The sequence below is a fragment of the Papilio xuthus genome, unplaced genomic scaffold (genome assembly GCF_000836235.2).
Source record: "Papilio xuthus unplaced genomic scaffold, Pxut_1.1 DF826933.1, whole genome shotgun sequence".
Lineage (NCBI taxonomy): Eukaryota > Metazoa > Arthropoda > Insecta > Lepidoptera > Papilionidae > Papilio > Papilio xuthus.
In genome coordinates, this window is record NW_013531716.1 from 3,259,639 (window position 1) to 3,287,264 (window position 27,626).

Here is a 27,626-nt window from a genome sequence, read left to right on the forward strand (position 1 = left end):
CTAAAAATAACCTTTGTTTAAAAAATTTAACATTCATTTGAAACGAAGTATACTTCGAAGTATAACATAAACGTAAACACGTTTTACTATATCCAGGAGTTACTGTAGACAGGTAACTTTGTCTTAGAAAAGTAACTCTACGTTTAAAAACATTTAAAAGTGTAAAATGGACCTTAGCACCTAGGAGACAAAGACCATCAAGGTCATAATTCTATATCAAAAACATTGGAGGCAATTATTTTAACAAGCGGCTATTAGTAGCTCTCATGGCGCGTGGTCCCGCCGTGTGACGTAATACAACAATGGCTTCCAATGACTTCGGAATAGACCAGCTTCAGTAATTACCTTAGTACAAAATGATTGATAATAACAAAAAAAATCATATAATGATAGACCGACGAATGTATCAACCGAAAATGACCGAGTGACAAAAAGTTTCTAATAATGACAAATGTTTTTTTCGGTCACAATGTAATAAGTAGTTATATTTTTTCATATTATAAACATAGGTAAAGTTTTGAAAACAAAATGCTAAAATTTTTGTGCTATAAATAACAATTTCGCACTTCAAATTGGCGATGTCCAAACGAAATTAACGACCAATTACATTGACAACCTTTTATTAAAATGAAAATTGCTACAAAAATAATCGCAAAAGAGATTTTTTGCAACATTGCTATAACAAAAGATAATACGAATATATTTTAAAACATTAAATAATCATAAGAATATAAGATTTCTGCAAATAAAACATAGAATCATGCTGTTCACGATGCAGCAAAAAAAACGAGAAAGCGCATTTGTAATTGAAAGAACAATACCTCAGTATTGTTTTCAATCGTATAGATTTTTATTCGCAATAAATGCAGACCATGACACGTAATAAGCTATTATTCCTTCATCTGATAACAATAAATGAACTCGTTAAAGAAATATACACGTATCTTTTTAAACAGTAGAAACTACAAGAAAAAGAAGTACAACAGACATTTTTTAAATTAAATAAGCAGCTGTATCTTAATTTAACTATTATGAACTATGCACCGTCTAATTTGATTCGATTAACCTCTAATTTCTTCTGGGCACAGCTATATCGACATTACCCAACATAACCGGGTATCTTACTCATCAAATTGACATCAATTGTGTCCTTTTAAATCAATTATGTTAACTTCATAATTTCGGTATTGTACCATTCGATATGGTGGCATGAATGTGCCTTGATGACATTTAAAACACAAGTGATTTGACCGCATAAACGGAAAACTCTGCCGTAAGCAAAGAGGGGATTGTCTTAGTTATTTTCCAGGCTTTAATTTCTTTAAACTGAAATGACTTTAAAAATATTCGTCAGAATAATTTTATTGCAGCGTTACTTTTAGTTAAGCATTAACAATAAATTCGGGTTCCCTAGACGAAAGAACTTGTTTAATTTTCTTTTTAGCCTTAGTTTTCATTCATATTTGTATTTTATTATATATTTTATTAAGTAAGACCATATGCTATAGTATCACTTTTATAATTATGGAAAATTATACGTATATTAATTTAAGAAATATAATTTAAAATTTAAATTGGGATTCTAATCAACCAAGTAATTGAAGATTAAAAGTTAGGAATGCACATGCGTATTTTAAATACGTATTTAACTACAAAATATAACATTGTAAAATGATTTAACCTCTGGTCTTTAAATAATGGAAAAAAAGAAACCTCGAAGCTACTACAATCAAGTTTAATATTATAATTATTATTAAAAAAACAGATCTTAACATACAGACGGACGGACAACAAAGTGATCCTATAAGGGTTTCGTGTTTTTTTTCTTTTCGAGTTGCGGAACCCTAAAAAAATAAATTTAAATCTGTAGCAAGTTTTCTTTTACCCACATAAATTTACATTTTATCGTGCAATAGGTACATTAATTACACCATATACGAAAGAAATACATTTTCGCGCTTTCTTTGACACATTTTCACAAATATAGTACCTACAATATTTCTTAAATGTTATCGAAAGATATTCTTGCAAAGGAAAACTGTTAAATGTAAGTTTTCTAGAGAAAAATAAGGTAAACAAAACTGTTTTTATTTTATTTACCTACACATCATATTTTTAAAACTTTTATTTTTATCTACATCACGCTAACGCTCAAAAAGTTATAAAAACTAAGTTTAAAAAGTAATAAACTCTAAAAGTAAGAAATGTAGAGGCGTAATTACCGTTAATTTATTAGATTACAAATACTGAAATTTTAAATTAAATTGTTTTAAATGGCATTAAAACAATTAATTTACATGGCGTTAACATGTTTATCGCTCAAAATAAAAACATAGGGACGCTTTTTCTCAACAGTGATCACAGTTACCTAGAAAACAATAGCACATCACATGAGCACACACACTGCCTCCGCCGGAAAACGCACATGCACAATTTTCCGAACACCGGTTACGGACACCGAGTAGCTCGCGTCAGTACAGACTTCGACACGAACAAGCGCTACCACGACGTGCGCGCGGGAGACTGACGGCCGGCGGCGGGAGTGCCCGAACAGGCGCGTGCGGAGAGCGAGAGGCGCGGGGGGCGTGACGACGCCGTGCGCGCGCAAACCACTTCTCACTCACACGCCCCAAACACATATATAACCATCCCTCACGCACACGCTTCAGCACACCTTTCGTTCCCGAGACAGGTGTTGCTGCGCCAGTGTGAGTGTGTGCGTCCAGACATGCCGCCTTGCGACTGTGTGCGTCTTCCTGCGGCGGAGGATCGTTTTTTATGCCCAGCAGAAATTATAAAAAAGTAAATGGAGGGAAAATTAAATAAAACGTTTACAATGAACCGTTTTCCTGTTCGCTTTGAATCATTTGGTGTGCGCTATTTTTCAGGCCGGTTATTCATGTGGCTACCGCTGTGTAGTGATTACGGAGCTTTTTAGTGATGTTCGAGTGATGTTGGAGGGCGTAATTAGGCATGGGGCGGAAAGGCATATCGATTGCGGTGACGCGGCTTTGTGGAAAAATCGATATTTTTGTATTAAAGGTGGCACGCGATGTGTCCGGCCGTGCGTCCGTGGATAAGTAAACCTACGTATCGATCCACCGCGGACAAGTTTGACCCTAGTTTATAGCGTGTCTTATAACTTACCGCTCTTTTACTATGAACAGGAAAGTTATTCTATTTCTTTTGAATCCAAACAATTTCAATCAAATATATCTGTTTTAAAATAACTGTCTGCTCTAAATTGAAAATCGCATAATCTTCTGAAACGAAAATAATTTAGTTTATAAAATCAGTGTCATCGTAGCAATAAAAAAACAACGTTTGGCCGTTCATAACAACATTAAGAAGCTTCATGGCGCAGTCAAAGTTTATAAATATTTTCAGAGGCTTAACAAATTGCTTTAGGCATAAGATCGTAGCGAGTCGGGCAGGACTTTCGCCGGCTGTGCCGTGGCGAATGCAATAAATTATACTCGTGAATAACATGGTGCTCCGTTTAGCCGAGCGGGGCCGCTTTTAATGAAAAAGAGACGGCTTGAAAGAGTCGAAAACTGAAATGAGCTTCGCTTCCCGGATAAGTTTCTGCTTTAGCCGATCTTGAGCGTCCTTAGCTACAGGCTCATTGTCTATACGCTCTTTGTGCACTTGTTGTTTAAAGTCATTCATATCGGACTCGAAGCAACTTTCACAATGTTCATCACTTCTCTTCACTTAATGCAATTATTGAAATTAAAATTTTAACGTCTGAATGTGTTTATTGTCCATGTATAAATACATTTCTTTACAGAAAAAAATGGTTAAAATCAAGAGAAATCTCTCACTCGGTTTGAGAATTTCACGTAGCCCTTGCTACGTGAACAATATGTAGAGTAGTTAAATAAATATTTTACGAGTAAACTTTTGATCATATAACAACTTATTTAGACAATATTTAGAAAATTAATCATCTATAATTTCTTAATAATTTAAATTGTAAACAAAGAATATTTATAATTTATTTAGACAACGCAGAGATAGACATTGTCTAACGATCTTAATAACATAGTCTCAAAGCACATCAAAAATTCAATTACGCGAACGGTGAGCGAACAGAACGCATTCACTGGACGCCGACAATTTGCCCGTAACCTGGGTGCATTACATTAATATCAAGCTGAAAGCTCGGACATTAATTTGCGTCGGAGTATGCGAGGGAAGCCACAAAATACTAGATGCCGTTGCTATTCATAATAAAAGCGGTGCAAGCCGCTAAGTGCTGCAACATCTGGGCACAACGGAGTACTGCGACAAAGAGCCGGCGAATCGCACCGAGGATTCAGTTAACAAATATACGACGCTCTAATTAAACTTAAGTTAACGGTTTTGTAATAACAAATGACTGTACATTTCTAATTTAATAATTATCAAAGGGGTATTATTAATTACTAATGCGTGAACCTTCATTAACCAACTGAGATTTATTTTTAGACAATTATTTTAGACTAATTGTAGTAACCGTGGGTTTCTGATATCAAAATCTCTGTAAAAACATATCGTCATACGTTATCTTTGACAAACAGATATAAGAACATGATTTAAACTGGGATTTCGGTCTCATAAACCCACAGCAATTGTTTTTTATTAAATTTAGGTTCATGGAAATCTTAATAATTTTTAAGTGGGTAAGTAATCCTATTTAAAGTAACCGTCTCCTTGAAATCTTACAATAGTTAAAATCTCCGTTCAGTCGTGGATTATTAACATTGTTAAAACATATAACGATCGACATAAAACTTAACATAATAACAAATTTGATGAATGAATGATGGAACTTTGATGAGTGAATGATAGGACCGAATTTCGATTAAATTTTTCTGTTCACTCAGAATATCTACAGGTAACATGTAAATACGTTCCATACAAATTATCAAGCACATCAGCCTGTACTACATACAGTTAATTAACTGACGATGCTTTGACGAACCGCCGACGACGATATTGCAGGCGTAGTTTTATCAATCACCTAAGGTCAAAGGGCGTCACGTATGCAAAACATTCGTGTGGGGAATTTGGACCGTCGTTACAAAGCATAGTATGTACTGAAAGTTCGGTTCACAATAAAGCGCCTAATAGCTGCGGGCTTACATTTTGACAGAACTAATTTAATGCAGCAACTACTTTCACAGTAATAGCTCATTTCCTAATTAAGTTCATTCGTATAGGAACATTATGAGACTAGAAAGACAATTGCCATGCCATAGTATTTCAGTTTTAAGGACTAACAACATAATAGTTATTAAAAGCTATTTGTTGTATAATATTATGACATAAAAGTTGTGTATAACTATCGAGCAATAAAAGAAACTAAAAGCTCTAGATGTGAACAAATGTAAGGTATTGTGATAAAAATTAAAGTCGCACTAAAGTCGGGGCCGGCGGCGTCGCCAGTAGTTTACAGCTTGGACATTCCAACGGGAGTGGTGCAATTGCCATATTTTACGACTTCAAAACACAATAAATGTGACATTTGATTCATGCGAACGTAAAACCTTGTAGAGCCGTAACCGAGCGAAACTCTGACAACACTTAAAAAGATTAAAACGCTTATCGTGTGAGCTCCTTGCTCGTTTTTCATTCTCTTATTTAAGGCCTTTTACTTTTCTTTCCGTTTACGTGATGTTTTCTACTAAGAGATTAAATTCAAGGCGGTTTCCATTGCGCTGTGTACGGGTACGTAGATTTCGTATACCTTAACATTTCTTTTAGTGGTATAATACTGCGCTGTTTCAATGACCTTTTCAAAACCAATTTGTAGAGCGGAGTTATTCAGTGAAATGTACTGAATTCCTCGGCCGGTACAGCACTAGTTCTTGCTTAGACGTTGAAATATATGCATCATTTATTTTAAATGAGTCGAGTCAGGCTCTACTCAGAGTTTAAAAACATCCTCCAATTAATTATATTGTAGAATTATTATATGCTTGGATGAGTTATGAAATAAAGAAAACTAATTTTATAAAAGTATACCGCGATGTTAATTAATTTATTATGTGTGCGGCGATTCGAATATGAGCTAAAATTAATATCAAAATAGGAAAGATGTAAACTTATTAATAAAAAGAACAAGAACATTCAGAAAAAGAATTTAAGAGGATTCCGAATAAAGAAGGGGTGGGTTAATTTTGTTATTCACAAAAATAAATCAATGTAATCCTATTAAAAATAACCGATCAAACAAAAGTGGTCAAAAATTCAGATGTTTCTAAACTAAAAAAAAAATAATAAAACTTCTAACTGGAAATTTTCGATCCACTAACTTCAATCAGGAATTTTAAGCGCTGCATAAATTCGTTTAAGCGCTTGCATCGCTGAAAATTCGCACAGCAGCGTCCCGTGCTACTAAAACTGTTAAAATATTTCGTCAACGAAAACAACGTGTCACCAACTATGTGCTGCACTTGTTTGTCGGCGAGGGAACTAAACACTGCATGTTCTGCACCAACACTGCTAAACATACTTTAGTTTAATGAACCGTTGCATTGACCTTCGAACAAAGAACGAAGGTATAGAATTAGGAAGTAGCAACAAGAAATTCATTTGAAATTAAATCTTAATAATTTTTTAAGAAGATTTTTTAAGAAATTTGCCATAGATGTAGAACGTAGTCTGGAAGAACACATAGGCTTCTAATTAAGTTTTTTTTAATTGCTTGCGGACGTAGTTGTAGGCGACAGCTAGTTATCTATAAATGTAACACGTTCGTTATCAATGAACGCAAATTATGCAAGTCATGTTTTTTTTGTAAAAAAAAACATGCTCTATTCATCCTACTCTGTTCGAAAATTTGTAAGTTTGAGCTTTTATTTTTTGAACAAAATGGGCGAGTTTTGTCTACTATTTAAGTATCTATAAAGAGTGGTATTAAGTAATTAAAACCTCGTCTGAAAAATAACATACTTTGTAAATATATCTAAAAATACATCCTACCAAAGACAGCAAAATTTTAAATTTACGTGTTTAAAATATACGAGTTAGAAAACTCTGCGCAAAAGGAAAGCGAGAAGGATACAAAGTATTTTTACTGCAAAAGCAAATAGTTTACTTGGAATTCGGAAGGGATTCGCCATTGAAGGAGTCATCTCTTTGTAGACGAGTTTGGCTTACCCTCTAAATATCAGACGATGGAGAGCATCTTTACATACGGAGCGTTGAATTTATCATCTATTTAAGCTTATAATCTAATTGGTGGAAGTAATTAAAACGCAGCAATTTACTTTCTAGAATACACTTCGTTAAAATAACAAACATTCAGGTGAAATCGGCCCCCAGTCTGGCCTACATATAACGCCGAAAATTTCACGCTAGCTAATAACATACCGTGAAGTCGACTGCGCGGAGTATGGAAACAATTTTAATAAATAATTACCCTCCCTCGAATCACCGGGTTAAGCTCACCTCGCTACCTGTAGGATATTTAACATGCACACATCTCCCATACATTCAAGATGCATTGTAAGATTAAGAGATTAATTATGAATATAAAAATTAAAGTATAAATATTATCTTTTGTCTAATGTTCTTGGGAATGAAGGAATTAATTTAGACATCGTTTGAGCAACGTTGTCTCAACGTGGATTTCCATTGCCAAAAAACCTGTACAAAAACATTTAAGTCTCCGCAATTTATTAGTAAAAATTAGTGAAAATTAAAACATGTTTTTGAAATCTTTCAGTTAAAATAATAAGAACTTGCTGTCATCTGCGACTCGGACTAGGCGAAATTAAAAAAAAGTTAAATAGACACCTATGTGTTCTTCCAGACTATGTCTACATTTATGAGAAATTTCAGCGAGATCTATTTAGCTGTTCTGAATACATATATATACCTAATAACAAACATCCATCCTTCTAACCATCGATGTAAACATTCGCATTTATAATATTAGTAACAAATAAGATAAATCAACTATTTATTTTGTAGTAGTTAGATCGTAAAGTCGAAGTTTCAACGTACTAAATATAGCAGGTTACGATGTCGCCTGTGTATACGGCACTCCCGAAAAGCTGAAGCTAATTGCAGTAAGATACCATCCTTTGCTAATACGATATGTGTTACAGGGCACGGCGTCAACATAACGAAAACGACGTAAGTACAATAAACTTGCAAAGGATTCTTACCTTTAATGCTAATACGTTTATAGTTCAAATTCAATTTTGAGATTACAGTGTTAGGGTGTTTTCACACGGAGTTGGCCTAATGGAAATTGTGAACCGTGGCCGTGTCGTTACGCGCTGCAAATGTACATAATGTGTCGTCAAAAGGGTGAAATACTTTAGAGCCGTGATTTCGTTTTGTTGCAAATCAGGGTTTACCAGTCCTCCAAACTTTCTCAACTAAATTAATATTAATCGAAGTGTATTTAGTTCAATCCTTATCACACTTTCAAGGACAATATATTACAGATTCTTTCAACTATTTTCTGATGTTTTATATGACTAATGAATAATAATAATAATAAGCTTGGTTTTTTTTTTAATAAAAAGTTAAAACATTAAAACTAAAAATTAAAAATGTTTACAACGTTAATAAAAATTGCAACAGACTGTAAGTTATAAAATCATGATTATCAAATAAATTAACTTAATACTTTTACTTCAACTTGTTTTCTTAAAACAATGCCTTTATTAAATTCTTTGTGCATCATTTTTGAACAAAAATGCTTCGACTTTTTATAAGAAAGGTATTAAAAAAAAATCCTTAAGTTTCCTCTTCTACGTTGAAGAAATTTATTAATATTAAATAACTAGAAGCTGTTATTTTTTAATTAGCTTTCTTAACTCCGAGCAGGTAGATACAGCTTAAATATTTTCTTAATCTTAGTTTTTTCAAAATGGGACATAGCTAAAAATGTCCTAAAATTTTACCACGATACTGAACCAATAGCTTATAAAAATAGTGCAAACAGGAACTTAAATATAATAACTACTGCGTTTGTCTATTTGTGTGCATCTAATTCAGAGTATTTTCTCAATAAACTCAAATTGTCTAAGCGTAAAAATATTTTCCACATCTAACCTTCTAAAGTGCTAAAAGTGCCAAGATATATATTTTAAAAGCCGTAATAGGTTCTTCGGTAAAAGTTATAAGCCGGTGTAAGGTACTTTGGTACGGTATAGGTAACCTGGTAATGTTCCAAAAAGCCTATTAGAGCAAAGAGTCGGTATACGAAATGATAAATGTCAAAATACTTGCCGCATTGCAGGATAAAGCGGGACGCAATCGCCCTCTCCATATTAATAGCACGAAGGCTGCCGAGTACAGTACACACACGACAAATTATTCGTCAAATATCATCATTTTTAATTCATATTACCCACGTTTTTTCCAGTTATGTATTCAGTCCCGGTCATATCTCGAGGGACGTCCAACCGTCGGTTATGTTTTTTACGTACACGAAGACTTAACAAACAAGATATTCATGTTTTCCTGATGCCACGCTACTTATTTACCTTGCCTTTTTATATCTATATACAAGTTCCATATAACCTAGTGTTTTAAATTAAATTATATATCAAACATATTTTTTTCTTAATAATTTTCTTAGTTTTAGTTGTTTATGTGATTCTTAAAGAAAGCCTTTACACAGTAAAAAATAATAAAAGATAAAATAACTAACACATTTAAACATTTTTGGAAGGAAAAGTGACTACAGAAATGCAATGAATAGAGGGCCAATTCAGAAACCTGAGCTTAACCACGTAAAAGTCAATTAGACGAAAATAAAAAGTAGCGCATTTGCAAATTGGCCTAGAACATCGGTGTCAGACTACAATAGCTGGCATATATTGTGAATTAAAAGCAAAATTATCCTTTTGTGTATATAAAAATCCTTTTCACTGGGATTTTTTTATATCAGTATAGAAAGAGCAGAGAATACTTGAAATTCTACCATTGAGAGAAACAATGTCCTTTCATATTGTTGGCGACTTTTATTAAAAAGCATTTCAAGTTTTCGCGTCCATTATGTGACGTAGTGTTGTCTGAAGTGACATTCAGAGACAATTAGAAAGATCCTTATTCGTACACAAATAGAACATTTCTACCCTTGACTTAAGGTTGAAAAAATAAAAATGACAATAGCAATACTAAAGAGTTGAATCTATTAATGGTTGTAATGCAGGCGGCGAGGAATGACGACCTCATATATAAATGAATGCCCTTTAAAGTGACGTACAATTTAACATGAAAACGAGCAGCCCGTTTCGTAATTATACCTTTGATGTCTAACACGTAAGTCACTCATTTGCCGCCGCAAAGTTCCATGAGTGCGTAGGTTAGAGAGAGGAAACGTTACATTTCATATACAAGGTGCTACTTCAAAATGATTACTCGCTCAATTCCATGCTTCAAAGAATTAGGTAATTGAATTAAAGTTGCTGATTAGCATTTAAAGTCGGAATATCAAATTTTAAATAAGACTTTATAAGAGATTGGATTATAGAAGACCAACGAAAGTATGGATGGATTGTGTGAAAGAGGATATGTGTAGAAAGGGGATAAAAGTTAGGAAGGATTCAGATATGACGGTTGATAGAGATGTATGGTGGAGTAGTACATACTGTGCCGACCCTCCATAGAAGTAAGGGCAGGTTGTTAAACTATATTACAAAGATTGAGTTTACTTTTAGCTGGAAGACACATTAGGGTATTTCTTAGCAACAACGCTCTGATCTACTTATCATAAATGAGATTTTAGTGATCCAGAGTATATTACATGCCGACATAAAATACATCAAATTTTTTCTTCTTTCTGGAAGCATATGTTTTGCTATGGATTAAGAAAGGCGACGCTGAGAAAGTCTATTAAAAATATATTATAATAAAAGTGAGAATATTTTGAAGCTTAAGAACATTTTCTCCTACAATAAACCGAAACCAATAGTAATATTTATCGATACAAGCCAATCAAATTCGAGATACACTAGGGATGTAAGTCATTTTTATAAGTCACAAAAATATAAGATTCTTTATGATAAGGCAAATGTAATTGGTTTTCTGTAGCGTGTAAGATCGAATTTAAAACATATAAATTCGTGGTTGTTTTATTCGAGGACATAAAGCGAGTCGATATTTATACGTGACATGCTAGAACGTCACGCGAGCTTCTAAAACTTGAAGTATTCATAATGCCGGACTGTACGAACTAGAGACTGGAAATACGAAGAATAGTGATGTGACATCAAAAAGCACTGCATACTAAGCTCACTTGAATTACTCTAGGTGTAAGAAAATAAAATCTTCACATCACTTAAGTTCAAAATGAAATTATCTTACGTAAATATACTCAATCTACTTTTTGTTCCTCACAGAGCTGTTAGTATTCTAAATATTATTTTAGCATTAACAATATTCAAAACAACGATCAGAAACCGTAGCGCTATTAGCTAAACCGCATAGTTTCATAATTTTCCGTCCATTAGACGCGATGTAAGTTGCAACTTTACACGAAAATAGATTTCCAATTATTCTAAACACGTTTCAGATCGATCTGTGTTTAAATATTTCGAACAATCCTTAGCTTTAAATAGAATTTCGTAGAAGGACAATACAGTATAATTGTACTGAAATTGAGCGACTAATTAGCTGAAACGAATGCTTCAAAACTTTTTATCAATACTCAGAGATTGTAAGCTTATTTCAAAATAATTGGACTGGTTTTAATTCGGTATTCAGACGATATTTTTGGGTAATTAACTATAATACTTTGGTAACTCGATTGCCTGTACCAATGTGAACTTACGTGTACTGTAAAGTAAGCAGATTTAACGTCATCGGAGGGCTGAATTATTTTGCACCGGTTTATCAGATGTGTTATAGTTAATATGGTATGCGTGGAAATAAGTCAATTGCCCAACATATGCTGTAAAACGTTATTGGATCGATAAAAAATTCTGAACATTTGTTAACACACTGAAAATATTTCAATTAATTTTATACCCGATGCAAAAACAAAACTGTTAAATATTGCAGGCAAGTTTGCCGTGTCGTCACTAGAGGTCGGCGGGTCAGCTGAGGCGAGGTGGTGAGTATACGGGGGTGCGCGCGGAGGGCACGGGCAGGGGGTGCGAGCGTGGTGGGTGTAGTCATGGCAACCGCGCCCCACAACACGACACAGCGGCGCCGACTGTTCTATACAGGGCCGTGCTCATTATGTATGTTTTATGAGTTTGTTGGTAGTTGCTCGGACTGCAACACATATACGTGTAGGTAAACACGTGTTTGCGGGGAAATAGTACACGCTTTAATATTTAAAAACCACGTATACAGGGGCCGCATTTACATAGCATTTGTGTTTGGCTCCTCGCGTAGCTTTTACAGCTATTAAGCCGCGAATCAACATAGGCACAAGTTGATGTTTGCCTTTATTTCATTGCACCTGTAGGACACTTTATGACAATTGGTAATTATTTCTTTTTCGATGCGATTAGTTACATTAATATCTTTTATATGTCAAAACGTTTTAGGCAGACCCAAAACGAGATGGAAAGATGTAGTAATAAAAAACATGAGTGAGTGCCAAGCGAGTTGGAAGAGACGGATTTCGAAAGCTGACCCCACCAACGTGTGGTACGCAAGCTAGGCAGAGAGAGAGAGAGAGGGAGAGAGAGAGATGTGAAAAGAAAGTATTTCTAAAATCAAATGAATTATGTAACAATAGTCATAAAGCCATTAAATTCTTGGTAATAAATAATATTGTTGTTTCATATTTATTTGATTTCAAACAACTTCCTTGTTTACCCTAAACATGCATCGCGTGTTAATGCAAACACCCAAAATATAATGCACCAAAAACACGAATCAGGAAATACAAAATTTGATAAACATACGATAACAGTCATGTAAGGAAATATATCAAAAAATCAAGTTGCACGGAAACAATAGAGTATTTATACAATAATAACTTGGAATTAACTTAATTTAAGTCGTTTGTTAGAGTTAAATGTCTGTATTAAGTAAATAAAATAATAATGAATGATTAAATAAATAAGCTCGGAAGCGACTAAACATTTATTAATCTAAATTGATGACTCTTTAAAATATTATAAACACAATATGTGATTATATTTTGTTTTTTCTTCCATTCACAAACAAATAATAAAAATAATAATATTATAATTTTTCTAAAATAATGCCATTAATTAAAAAAAAACCCGCAATTTTGTTTGAATACAGTAGTTTGGTCTCATGAAATTTACAACGTCCCGTCGCGACAGCAGTTAGCAAATAAAAATTCTTCGCAAGCCTACTGGAATAAATTTAAATTGAATTAAGATAAGACGGAATGTAAACTGTTGTTAGTCGAGTAACTATAGAGGTTTACGGAATAAGAAATAAAAATTAATTAACACTATGGCCTACCGGCACTCGGCTAGCTTAGTTGTCTATGGCCTAATCACCCCTAACTTAGAGTAGGCTCCGAGCCCCTCGGTGGGGACGTATAGTGAGCTGATGATGATGTTCTGCTAATAATTTTGAGGCGCAAATAGCTTTGGGTTCGAATCCCACCATTAAACTTTCATGGTGAACTATATTAGGAAAAGTCTAGAATTTAATAAAAAAAGGTGAAAAGAAATATAATATTTCAAATAACCTGTAGATTGGTAAATCTTACTAATATTATTAATACGAAAGTTTAGATTTTTGGATAATAAAATTTTTATTAGAAGATATCTCCAGAACTGCTGAACTAAACTCGACAAAATTTGTCATGGATACTAACTACTAAGTTTTTTTATACCCTGCAAAAGGAGTCGCGTGCATCATCTAGTTTGAAATAAAGGAATATACATCGCCGTCGTAACCCTGGCCATTAGGCTAATAACGCTTTAAGCTCGGATGTGAAACAAAAAGTAAGGTGACAATATGGGTGCGGTCTCTTAAAGGGCACACACCCTTTTACAGGAACAAGGACGAAGGGGAATGAGTTACACACAAATGTACAACTGCGTAGTCTGGCGTCCTTTCTCTTTAGTAATTTGCCATCAGGAATTACCTCTTGTATTATACTTATACGTCTTAAAAACTTGAAAAATTACAGCTGTGCCTGCCATTGACATTGTTCTGACTTTGGCATCGCATCGCATGTCAGGTTAAAGTACCACAGTATAATAATAAAATATAAATTTTTCACACATTAAACATTCAAAAACATTTTTAAATACTCACACAAAACTCGTTTGGAAAATAACCTTAAACAAGGTGACATTGGACGAAGCAATTAGCATACCTCTTTTTTAAGTAAATAAGTTTTCTTTTAGCTATATATCATAGCTCACGTTTACTCTTACTAAATACTCAGCGTTAATGGTTGTTCCAAGAAATAACAGCGACTTAATGTAGTAATTGGAGGCATAAACGTTACTTAACCCTGAATTGCCATGATAACAAATTCTGTATGGGTAGCGTGCCTACTCACGCGTAGCCTCTTGTAGGCTATCTACGGAAAGTAAACGTCAGAATTATTGCCCTTTATGTCTCTCTGGATTGTGTCTATACACCATCATTTCGGAAGGTTCGACTTCGACTAAGATTTGATTATAAAAAGTTATAGATACAATTATAAACCTTACTAATATTATTGTAGCAAATGTTTGGGCGGATGGATGGATTTCGCTGAAATTTAGCATAGATGTAGAACATTATCTGGAAGAACACATATGCTCCTAATTATGTATTTTTTAATTCCCCACGAACGGAGTCGCGGGCGACTGCTAGTAATACTATAATTACTTCTTTATTCACGATACAATTTTGAATTAATATTAATGCACAAATATGCACAATATAAATACAGACGGATTGCATTAAATCGGCGAACAGCATTGCGTTTTACAGATTAGTTGATTTCATAAACTGTAATAGAATTCAGCTATTTCCAAGAATAAGAAAATTTCAATATTTATTACGAAAACTTGACATGAAATATCATCCTAGTTTATAAAGTTACAAGAATTCAAATATAATTTATAAAGTTTCTCCAGTATATTTTATGTATGTAGAATCTTATACCATTTACATGTTTCTTTAACATTTGTTAACGACCTTTAGAATATGTTTGACCAGATTTTCTTTCATTGAACATTCGATGAGAGAACGTCTGTGGCTCAGGATTCACGCGCTTGACTTGCAATCTGCAGGTCTTGGGTTCGAATCCCGCCATGTACCAATGTGTTTTTCGATTTCCGATTTACATATGTACATTTATCCGACGTTCTTACTGTAAAGGAAAACATCGTGATGCAACCTGCACATATCTGAGACTAAATTCAAAGATATGTGTGAAGTCAACCAACCCGCACTTGGCCAGCGTAGTTGACTATGACCTAATCACCCTTAATTTAGGGTAGGCTCCGAGCCCGTCGGTGGGGACGTATAGTAAGCTGATGATGATGAACTTAAGGAATTAACAACTGTTATAAACTGTTCAAAAAGCACTCGATAAATCAATTGTTCTTTAGTATTATAATAATCGAGTCAAGGCAAGTACAAGTAGTTTCCTCATGTATCCAATCCAATGTTTCATCAATATTCTCATCAATTACCACAATCTTTTGTTCGGTGGACATATAAAAATGTTGACAATAGATTCATTCTGTTGTTGAAAATAATTAATACTACAAATGGCTTGGTTATCACGAAAACATTATAAAACTAAAGTAAATTTGACTACATCAACCTCGGTCACGAATATGCGACTAAAATTATTGTAACTTCGACCTTTGTTTTTATTTCGTTGTAACTTTGAATAATATTAAACCTAATCTTTAAATCTGTATTGCCTTAAGTTAAAGTTACTTTTGAAAAACTTACTTGTCACTGACATTAATTTATTCGACATAATTTATTTACGTTAAAGTTTTAGTTTTCAATAAAGTTCTTTTTATAAATTATTTGAATAGATTTTGCCAGCGACAAGTTGCTAGTGTTTTCTTTCAGACTATATTTTGGAGATAATTTCTAACCAACATGCAAACCACAAATAAATGCGAATATAATATTAATAAGATAGAAATTACTTATCTTACTTATATCATAAATGCGAATGTTTGGATGGATGGATGGTTGGTTTGAAGGTATCTTTAGAACGACTGAATGGATGTCGCTCAAATTTGGCAAAGATGTAGAGCACAGTCTGAAAGAACACATAGGCTAATAATTAATTTGTTTGGCAGCCAGTTACGTTACGTTTTAACATTCCAAAATTGCATGTGCTATAATATACATTTCTGTATCGTTACTATTAATGCATCATAAAATCAACAAAATCTTACATTTTACATTTTAAAGCATGGCCTAGTAGAGCCAAGTTTCCCCACACCAACCTAAACTTCCAGCTTTCAAAGATATTAAATAATATAGTGGTTTTCAACCTCAATAGTGAAACTAAAACACTTCAGCATTTTAAAACAAGACGTTAACATTTATTTTAAAATCTAAGATAACACTATAAGAGTATAGAAAAATGTACGCCTCCAAACCATTCACTCGACTTTCACTCAACAAACAACATCTTGACTGAATTCAACGAATCCAAATACAAATAGCAAGAAAAAAGCAGCTAAAGAAATATAGCGTTATCGTATCCACCGAAGTGACGTTAAAATGTTCAGAAAAAAAGAACATTTAACAACTTCTCTACGAAGTTAAGTTATTACTTTAACCCTGTACCTGGAAAATTACGGTCACACGTGTTTAATAAGTTAAGCTCTGGATAAAATTGCGGCAATATAAAAACAAGTCTGGCAAAGCAGGAACGAGTAGTATTTCCTCGGAATCTAGGTTATAGCCGGAAGGTAAAGCACCAAAGTCTTTAAGTATTAAACGCAATATACACATATATCCTCTACCTATACTTTAGCCTATTCACAGGTTAACGAAATATGACAAAAATTACTTTACACATAATGAACAACATTCGTCAATCTCTAACAATATTTCTTCTTTTATTGCATGAAACGACGAATACTAATAGTTATCAGTAATCATTTTTCACTATTACTTGGAAGGGCAGTTTTATTTAATTACAACAGTACTCTAACAGTGGTAAGTAACATTTTTATCAATAATTTAACCAGTGAACTAATCCTACAACGCTAAGAATACAAAAAAACATTGACATATAAGTTTATGGTAGAAATATTAGAGTGGAAAGTAGTTTCACTGTCGTATCGTATGACCATCTTCACACATTCCTCTTTTTGTTTTCTTCTTGAAGTTTCTGATATTCATAACATAATCATTCATTACACGATCGGGTCACAAAGAAAAAGTATACAACTCCATTTTCCCACTTAATTATTATTGCACTGCAATCGAATACGAAGTATCGAATTACTAAAACATTATCGGAGTTCATTGCTCCTTTCCTTTACCTAATTACATAATACGTACGTTAGCAATTTGCCAGTATCGCAACGTAATTTGATAATTTCCATACTTAATTGTACCCGGTATACTTACGAAGCATATTAGATCCATGTAATAAATTATTGGCTTTCTATAAAAGAAGACCGTACTACTTACAGACCATCAGTCTCGTGAAAAGTATCAAAATTGATAGAGCCTGCAATAACGTCTTTGGCCGGCTTAACATGTGCAATGCTCAAACAGAAGACGAGCGTGATATAAAAACAATACCTCGTTTTGTCAGATAAGAGTGCGTGTCGGAGGACTAATGTTAGTCATTTTGTCCTTTCTACTCTATTCTTATAAATCTATTATAAATCCAAATTCCCTATAATACAGTTCCCTTGATACAAAAGACATTTTATTGTGTTTAAAAGTAGTTGAGGTTTATAAAACAATTTAAGATCTCCCAGAAGGTTAATTATTAAGTAACATAACTTGTTGAGGTACTTACTTTTTCACCAGCTATATTATTAATACCCATACTTTTTGCTTATATCAGAGAAACAGTTTGAAAAATGCACGTCATTTAGAAAGTAGCAATAGCATTAAATTCCTAAGAATTTATCAGCATCGCTCGACACAGCGCGGCTTATTTGAAATTCTCTTTCATCGTGTCAACGTACAGTCAGCGTCATATAGATCGTCACAGACAAGATATGCAAATATATAGGTACACCAAAAGTATTCAATTATATCGGTACAACAAAAGTCCTCAAAATAATAGATACATTCACCCTGCTCAAATACATCGGTACATACACAGCGTCAAATATATGAGTACATGCAAGATGCTCATAAATATCGTAGCAGCCACAGCGTCATAAGTAACGAAGCAGTCAAGGTGCGCAAAAATATCGATACATTTGACAAAATTGAACTCTATCTCTATATACTTGTGATACAATTTGGAATAAACTACTTCTGTTACATTCATTTGACACTTTGCAACAAACCATTTTTCAAAATTTACTACAAGTGTTCGACGCGGATGACAGATTTTAGGTATATAAAACCAACATCAAATTTAAGTTTGTCATCATATATGCTAGTTTGGTCTCGTGGCCTTACCGTTCGCCGCCGTTGGTACGTAAGGTCGGCGGTTCAAATCCCAAGCCACTATTTTTTTTTTATATTTAAACTTTTTAATTTTAATATCGAAGCACATGTAATTAAATTCTATCGCCGTAGTTATTAGGTACTTTTTGATATTGCCTTGGACTAATGAGTTTGACCGTTAAAGTACTTTTCTATTTCAAACAAAAATGAAGGAGATAAAGCGATGCTATTGGCATGTAATTTGTTTATTACTCATGTTTGTTAAACATGTACCGGTAAAAATAACACTTTCACTTTTACCTTTTACTGATACTGATTATATTTAAGAAACAAAGAAAAAAAAACGAATGTCAATATCCAAACTACATCAAATTTTTGGTCGATTGCAATAAACATTCCAGTGTGCGTGGGCGCGCACACATATGTAGATAACACTTGTACGTATAGTTTCCGCGCGTACCATTCTTAAAACCCGCAAAGACAATCCACGCTCCGCCTACTCACTTCACCCGCGATGGTCTGACCTAATTGTTGTTAACTTTATTTAAATTTCTTTCTACCCGACAGCGAAAATTATAAAAAAAAAATTGTCGAGCAAAATTTTACATTACCAAATTTTTACTGGTTATGAAAAAATAACCCCGTGATTGATAAAATGAAAAAAAAATAGCCTGAGATTCGAACCGGTAAACTTACATATTACGGCAAACATACTAGAATACTGCGCCAATCTAGTATTATATATATTGTGACAAGGCAAAATTTGATATTAGTTAATACGTATCTGTCATATTCGGCGTGACAAACTTTTATATTTAAGCGTTATGACAGGAGAAGAAAAATATTGGGTTGCCCAGTAAGTTCGTGCCGCTTTATAAGGAAAATTGAAACCCTGTTCTCTTAAATTTTTGGAAATGTTTTTAAATTATATTGGTACGACTCTATACCTAAAACGTCTTTTATTATTGGATAAAATTTTAAAAATTAGTTTTTATCTCAACCAATGAAATGAAATTATTCACAATATAGAAATTTTTGTGACGTTTGATAATGGTGGAAATCCGAAAATGAATTCACTTCAGCTACAGTCTATTGTAAGCTTTATATCGAAAATCAGAACGAACTTTCCGGACAACCTATAATGTTAATACAAAGTGTCAAATGAATGTAACAGAAGTAGTTTATTTCAAATTGTATCACAAGTATATAGATATAGAGTTCAATTTTGTCAAATGTACCGATATTTTTGCGCACCTTGACTGCTTCGTTACTTATGACGCTGTGGCTGCTACGATATTTATGAGCATCTTGCATGTACTCATATATTTGACGCTGTGTATGTACCGATGTATTTGAGCAGGGTGAATGTATCTATTATTTTGAGGACTTTTGTTGTACCGATATAATTGAATACTTTTGGTGTACCTATATATTTGCATATCTTGTCTGTGACGATCTATATGACGCTGACTGTACTTAAAATGAAATGAATACGCGTGCTGCACGCATACTTCAGAATAAACATTTCAAATTCTGTCACTTAATACCAAACGCAACGAAAATAACTCTACCGCTTTTATGTACATTATGAGAAAGTGTACATTTAAGAAAAAAAACTATTAGTAGCCTATGTATTCCTTAGACTATGTTTTATATTCATGCGAAATTTCATCGAGATACGTTCAGCTGTTCTGGAGATACCTCCAAACAAACATCCATCCATCCATCTAAACATTCGCATATATAATATTAGTAGAAAGTAAAATAAATGCGAATGTTTACATGGATGGATGGATGTTCTTTAGAAGGTATCTGCAGAACGCCAAAACATGTCCCGATTTAATTTGGCATAATTATAGGACACAGTCTGGAAGAACATATTGGAGACCAATTAAGTTTTTTTTTTAATTCCGCGCGTCGTCGGAGCTAGTTAATTTGTTTATAATTAACCATAGGACAACTATAGTTAAACGATATTTTAAATTATAACAAACTTCATTGATCATAGGCAAATCAGCAGCAACTGCATTTAAATTTAATTTCCAGGTCTAATGAGTCTAGTGTACACGCCGCTATTGAATTAAACAAAGCACTAATCAGGCTTGATTCCAATGCTAATTGCTTTACACGCGGACAAATTGACACGTTTGTTTACATACATATCTAATCATTTATGTAGATTTTATACCGACTAATATGACTTCGACTGTTTGCCTTTTGGTTATTAAATGAAAAGGTAGTTACTTTTACATATGTCTTGTAAATATTATTAAGTATTATAAAGATGATAAATTCGATCGCTCAGTTCAAATGGAAACACATAAATCGTTATTAAAATCAACACAAAATAAAAATAGGATTGTAGATAATTCGGGTGAACACAGAACGGCGGATATTTTGAAACATCCCAATGGATTCGTCTTAAAAATATGAACTTTCTTAAAAAGTTATCGTTACACATATTGTATAATTCAGTTTTAATTTAAAATTTATTTCTAAACAAATTTTAAAATATAGCGCAGTGTATTCAAATGTAAAATAAATTTGACACAATGGTTAGGTAATAGGCGAACAGTCGACCGGAAATTGGGGCGCGGGCATGGGTCGGCGCGCGCGCACGCCGGAAATCAAACCGCGGCCGACACACATCGATCTCATTGTCAGTTGTCACAGCGCAACTAGCACACCAGCGCTCCTACAATGCGGTCACAATTCTAACAAACAAAATGATTGGGTGATAAAATTACTAACACTGTCATAAGTCTAGTTGACAAAAACTAATTGTTAGGTTGCTTGAACTTTTCCCGGATAAGAAATTCAGTTATACGAGTATAAATAGAAAAATACATACTCAAGTATACAATACATATTGTAATTGAATCAGTTCCTATAGGGATATACCTTTGCTTAAACAATAAAGGGACTTAACACAAGCGCCCTTGCAACATTTCACTGCATGACATACGACGTATAAGGTAAATCGTGATCATAATAAGTCAAGACTTGTTTGCGCAATATAACTATATGGATGAAGACTAACATATTTCATTCTCTATTACACACGTTGCGTCCTTTGACGCGTTCTTATTCTGCGCGGACTAAACGAACGCTATAACTACTTAATATATCGTATCCTTATAATGATAATGAGTATCCTAATAAAGATGTACAAAGTCGACCTTGTCTTCCTTAATCCATTGCATGCGCAATAAGATCGGAGTAACGTTGGAATGTAACAAAGACTCTACTCAATCAGATATTAAAAATCACACAATGCGTGTTTATATACCACAGATTTAACTAAGGGTAGTTAAAGACATACAAGAACAAACTAATACGAAAAAATAAGGCTATTTACATCAACACTATAACATTCACGATCTTATTTACACGAAATGGAAATTGCTCACACCCTGTACATATGTATAATACAAACTTCATAGAGGTATGTTCATAATGAAATGTCTAGTGTTCATCTAAACTTGAACGTAGCAAAGCGTTATCGACTTTCGTCAGGAATTTGAACAGACTGTAGCGCGGCGTCGAGACAATATCAGCAGTGTAGACTACACTTAAACGATTATATTAAAATTAAAACGAGCAATAACCTAAAAAAAATCAAGAATTCGAATGAACTCCAGACGAATATGAATCAAATGATATCTCGAATCATATAATAGGTTTATTGCTTTAATTCATTGGTCATAACACAAATGACATTATCATCGAAAAACAATACCGTCATGTCTTAACTGAAAACCAGTAGAACATTGGTACTAATACTTGAAATGATTAATCATGGTATTCGACAACCTCGAGAACTAATAAATCGCTACGAGAATTATGTTGAATTTTTTACTCGTAGCACCATATGTAACTCTATAACTATGACATTTTGTCACCTATGATTTAAAGCGACATATCAACTAAATCACATGTTTATCTTTTATATCTATTATATATAAATATGAAAATCAATTTATCTATATTATAATATAATTAAGATAGTTATCATACACCATTTCAAAAGATGACAAAATTTACTTCATTTATAACCGTAGTATTCCACTGACTTAACACTTGTGTTCATATCCCATTCATTGTATTTCACTACAATATATATTAAAACAGAAAAAAAATTGGTGTGTCGATAAAACATCGAAAAAATCTTATTCCACGAACAGTGTGTATTTACTTTACTTACGAAAAATCAATTATTACAATTATTGTCCGTCTTTCTAAATTTCTGTCTGTGTATATGTTTATATGTTTGTATGTCTGTCTGTACGTCTGCGTATGTTTCGGTTAATCTCCGAAAGTGCTGGGCTTTGATCGTTCTTTAACGGGAAGGTAGCTGATGCATGCATTCCTCTCTGCGTTGACCAGGTCGTTGACAATCGTTAGTATTTCGATAAAATTTTCACAAATACTTAAATGTTAAAACTTGTACTTGTGAAAGCGATTAATGATATCGAAACTATTATTACAATATGATTTCGTAATGGCTGTCACTTTCGGTCACGCTGGTGCGCACGCGCCGGATTCGAAATCGCAACCGAACAATTACGTTGCGTTGTGATGCGTTACAACCCGTGCCCCTACACATCCGCTCTGGTGCAACCGAATTAAAAAAAATTGCTTAACCCGAATTCAAACTTTGGTAATTTGTATATCGCTTTATTATCTAAACCAAAAATTGTCTGAAAAAGATTTTTTTATTAGTTATATCTGATCTCTCTACTCTTAATTTTAGCCGTATGGCCAATTAAAGGACCAAACAATCTTGATCCACCGAGAGACAGGAGGATGTATTTTGGTCAAGTGTTTGACTAAATAAAGTCAGGATTACTACCACTAATACTAGATTTAGTACTAAGTTAATTATATAATTTGAAGTAGACTTTTGATTGTTCTACCATAACGATAAGCAATATGGCGATATCCCACGCAATCAACACAACAATATAATAAAACAACAAAAGGATTATGATTGCCGCGATGAATAAATATAAAATAATAATCGATGGCACGTATCCATTCCCAAGCTGTAGTATAATAAAAATTAAAATTTAAGTTCGATTGTGCTATGTCTTTGTTCAGACTCGCATGAAACTCGAATCATCAAGTTCCCACAATTATCTTCAAATTACCTGTACACACTTGGTTATATTGTTTAATTAACTTGGACCTTTTAAGCTGATGTGTTGAAGACGTCACGCGTTTTGATAACGTTTGCAACTGAGAAAAAATTGTATATCAACTACTTTGACAATTATAACTATCCAACACTATGATGTTACAATATTGGCCCAATTTCATTAAAAAACGCACACTTTTTGTTTCCCAGTTTCGTCTGATGCGTAGTATATCTTCCAGTTCACACCTTTATTCTGTGTTGTCGTGGTACTACACCGGTAGAGCCGGTCTATTCGTACAACAGATGTTATTGGCAGGTATACTGTTAATAATTTGTTATTTTACCAGTCCTTACAGTAAGCTATGTTTTTTATATCATAAACATATAACCAATTGTCTATTAGATATAAAAATAATAAATTTCATTCGATACACAATCCATCTTTACCTCGTAGGTTGCGTCATTTGACCTATATTAATAAAAAAAATCGATAATTTGCGATTGTGTTGATATACGCTCGCGATAATACTTGGCTTTATAAAAAAAGCTGTGCCAAGCATTTTAAATGTATTCATAATAGTCTATATTTTCTAGTATTACCAATAATATTTAACTGAATTAAACACGAGATTTCTCTTAATTAAAAGGGTTGGACTCACTTAGAGTTTAGACCTTGAAACTTTTATAAACTTCTGTTTAATTTTTTCTAGATATAAACTAAATATAAGTGATTAAATTTATACCAGAAACAAAGGATTAGTGAGTATTAAAATTTCCTATCTAAGAATATTCTTTTAGCCTAGGAATGACGAACCAATGTCAAGTGGGACATTGATGGCACACGACACGATATTTTGAGCACGTCACTGATACAAAAATTATACATTAATCAATCTCAACGATAAACATTACGACAAATCATAAATCGAATTGTATTGAACTGTAGAGTTCCAATTAATTTTTCTTTTTCCTGGCCTTATCCCACACATACGAGGTCGGACAAGGTTTTGGCTTAATTTTTTTACGGTCGGCCGCCTGCCAACAAACAACTAATTACATATAAAAACTAATAAAAGCAGCTATAATTATGTCCCAGTATAGTTAAGCAATTATTAAAAGAATCAAGTGGTAATATGCGTTATAAAGTAGGTTTCGTGGCCTAGAATAAAGAAATTTATAAGCAGCCGGGCATACGTTCTGCGTGCAAAGAAAAACTCAAGTACTTATGAACACGCGAGCCTCGCCCTAGTCGTCTGATGTAATCGATGTTCATTAAATAAAACTTGGCTAAACACAGTTGTTAGAACGCTATTAGGTTTTATGTAAATGATTTTTGTTAATTATGAACTCTACTGGATAGCTACAAAGGTAGAAGAAGACCAAAGAAAGTATAGATGGATTGTGTGTAACGGCTGATAGAGATGTATGGAGGAGTAGAACATACTGTGCCAACTCTCCGTTGTGATAAGGGCAGGTTGATGATGAGTGACAAATTAAAAGTACAGTGCGGTGGAGTCCGCAGCAGTATTAACAGCTGAAAGAATGACCCATTCTCATGGGGCAACACTATCAATACACAGAAGACAGGCGTGAAGTAAAAATATCTCTTCTTTTTGTCTGAGGATCTATTAGGAAACGATGGGATAGAAAAGGAAAAATAGTAAATAATTTTCACAGCATTTTTACGTCATAATAATAGTGGAAATAATGAAATCATACAGCTGTGACAAAGTCTACATATTTCACATTTATGGAGCTACACGTTATTATAAAATGGTATACTCCCCTGTTCATTCTGTAATACCTCTCAGGGGAGTTACTCTGGAATTCCGTTATCAATGTATGGCTGGAGCTCGGGGTTATAAAGAATCAAATATTAAAATTTCATCGTAAAATTAGAAGTGAAATCATTTATTTAAAAAGGCTAAGGTATATATTAATTTTGAATAATGCAATTTATTTATAAATGACGTGTTTTAAACAAACTAATCTATTTAATTAATATTTTTTGCTCCATTCGTAGAAACGGCGGCCGATTTGCTTTTTTATTATTTTATCAAGATATTTCTCCGTTGGATTTTTACTTGAACATATGAATTATAAAGTGTTCGCTAATATTCATAAGTATGTAGTTAAGACACGTTAAATAAACATGCAAAAAAGTTTTTAATATTATCTCCACGTGGATTGATTTTTTATAAAGTCATCAACTTGCAATAACTTCATATGAGTTATAATATTTGATGAGTGCAACACTTAAGCATTTTCGACATTTCGAAAACATAATAAATTTTATAACCTACAAATTTAAATGTCTTGAATGTAGCAAGTTATGAAACTGATGCGAATACAATATTTGTATTAATTTCTTACTATCACTTACCAATTAAATACAGCAGTAAATTAAAAAATAAGTACTTACCAAATCCTTGTGTTGTGTTGATATGTTAGCTGCAGTCTTTAGGTTAAGTCGCAAATATCAATGTTGCTTCTTTTTGAAAATACTTTTTGTAAATATTCTTTTAAATATCCAGGCACAAGAATGATATGTATTTAATTCCAATCTTAATTAAATCTTAACAATTATTTTGATATATGAGAGCAGTTTAATTGCACATTATTCAGTCGATAAAGTCATGTTTTGCTTCGTTGTTTGTTTACTCCGATAATCTTCTATTTCTTCAAACTGATATTTATATCGTTTATTTATAGTGTAAAACTGACCAAATGCAAAATAAAACACTTCATTTTGCAATCAAATTACGTACATGTTATGGCGTCTTCCTGTTTAGGTTGGATGAAAAAAGCAAAGATCTTAAACTCACTCAGAAACGAAAACTGATCACTTGAATATAAATAATATTAAGAAACACCTCTAATATAAACTGGTTTATGTTTTTGTATGTTTTGACGATATTGTATTTGTTCTCGATAGAAAGCGTGGTAAAGTGTCAGGCAGTCGGAATTGTCAAATGAGGTGCACATGCGCGTTGCAACCCTTCGTTTTGACAGGATGCGTAAAGTCGATAAAACACTTTCTTACTTTTGTATTTAGTTAAAAATACAAATGCTGCCTACACGTATAGCTTTAGCAATCATTGCTTATTTATAAACTTATTTATTTATTACTTTTTACACACTTACATACAACAGATATGTTATTAACCAAAGTAATACAATATACAACACAATAAAACTGATAATTTATCCATTAACAGGTGTACAACATTAATACAAAACAAACAAGAAGTACAAAACAAAATAAAATTAAATGTACAAATCAAAAACAAATTCAACGTTATATCTAGGTCTGTGCCTTTGAAGGTGTAGCAATTATTTTTTCGAATTTGTGTAAGGACTTATATTTATTTTATTGATAATACAGTCAACGTATTGTGTTAGATTATTAGTATCTAAGGATGAGGATAAAACATTTTTCACAGCGATAATTCCAATACTACGATTTTTTTTTATATCATAAGGTGGCAAACGAGCGAGCGGCCATCTGAAATCGCTGAAGTAGCGAAGCGACCGTTGCCCATAGTCATACGCAATTGCATATGCGTTGCCTACCTTTAATCGACGGAGGAGAGGATGCACAGAAAGAAAATATTTTCCCTTCCCATGCATCCTCTCATCCGGAAAGTCCACTTCCACTTCCCATCCTTTCCTTATAAGAAAAAGGGAAGTGTGAAGGGAAAAAGGACTAAATTGGCCTCCGGGACGCACACTCATCAGACGAAACGCGGAATTACTTTCACTTCACGCCTGTCTTCTGTGTGGTCGTGGTATTTCACCGGGTTAGCCGGGCCGATTCATGCGAAGATGTTAAAGCGGGCTCTACCACTGTTAAAGTTTTTCAGAGATGTTCAAGATTTTCCATAAGTTTTGTGGCGATTTTCCATGGTCCATCAGCTTGGATATGTAGACAAACGCAGACCGAATTGAACGACGCTTGGAAATTTGCAATACCTAAAAATAT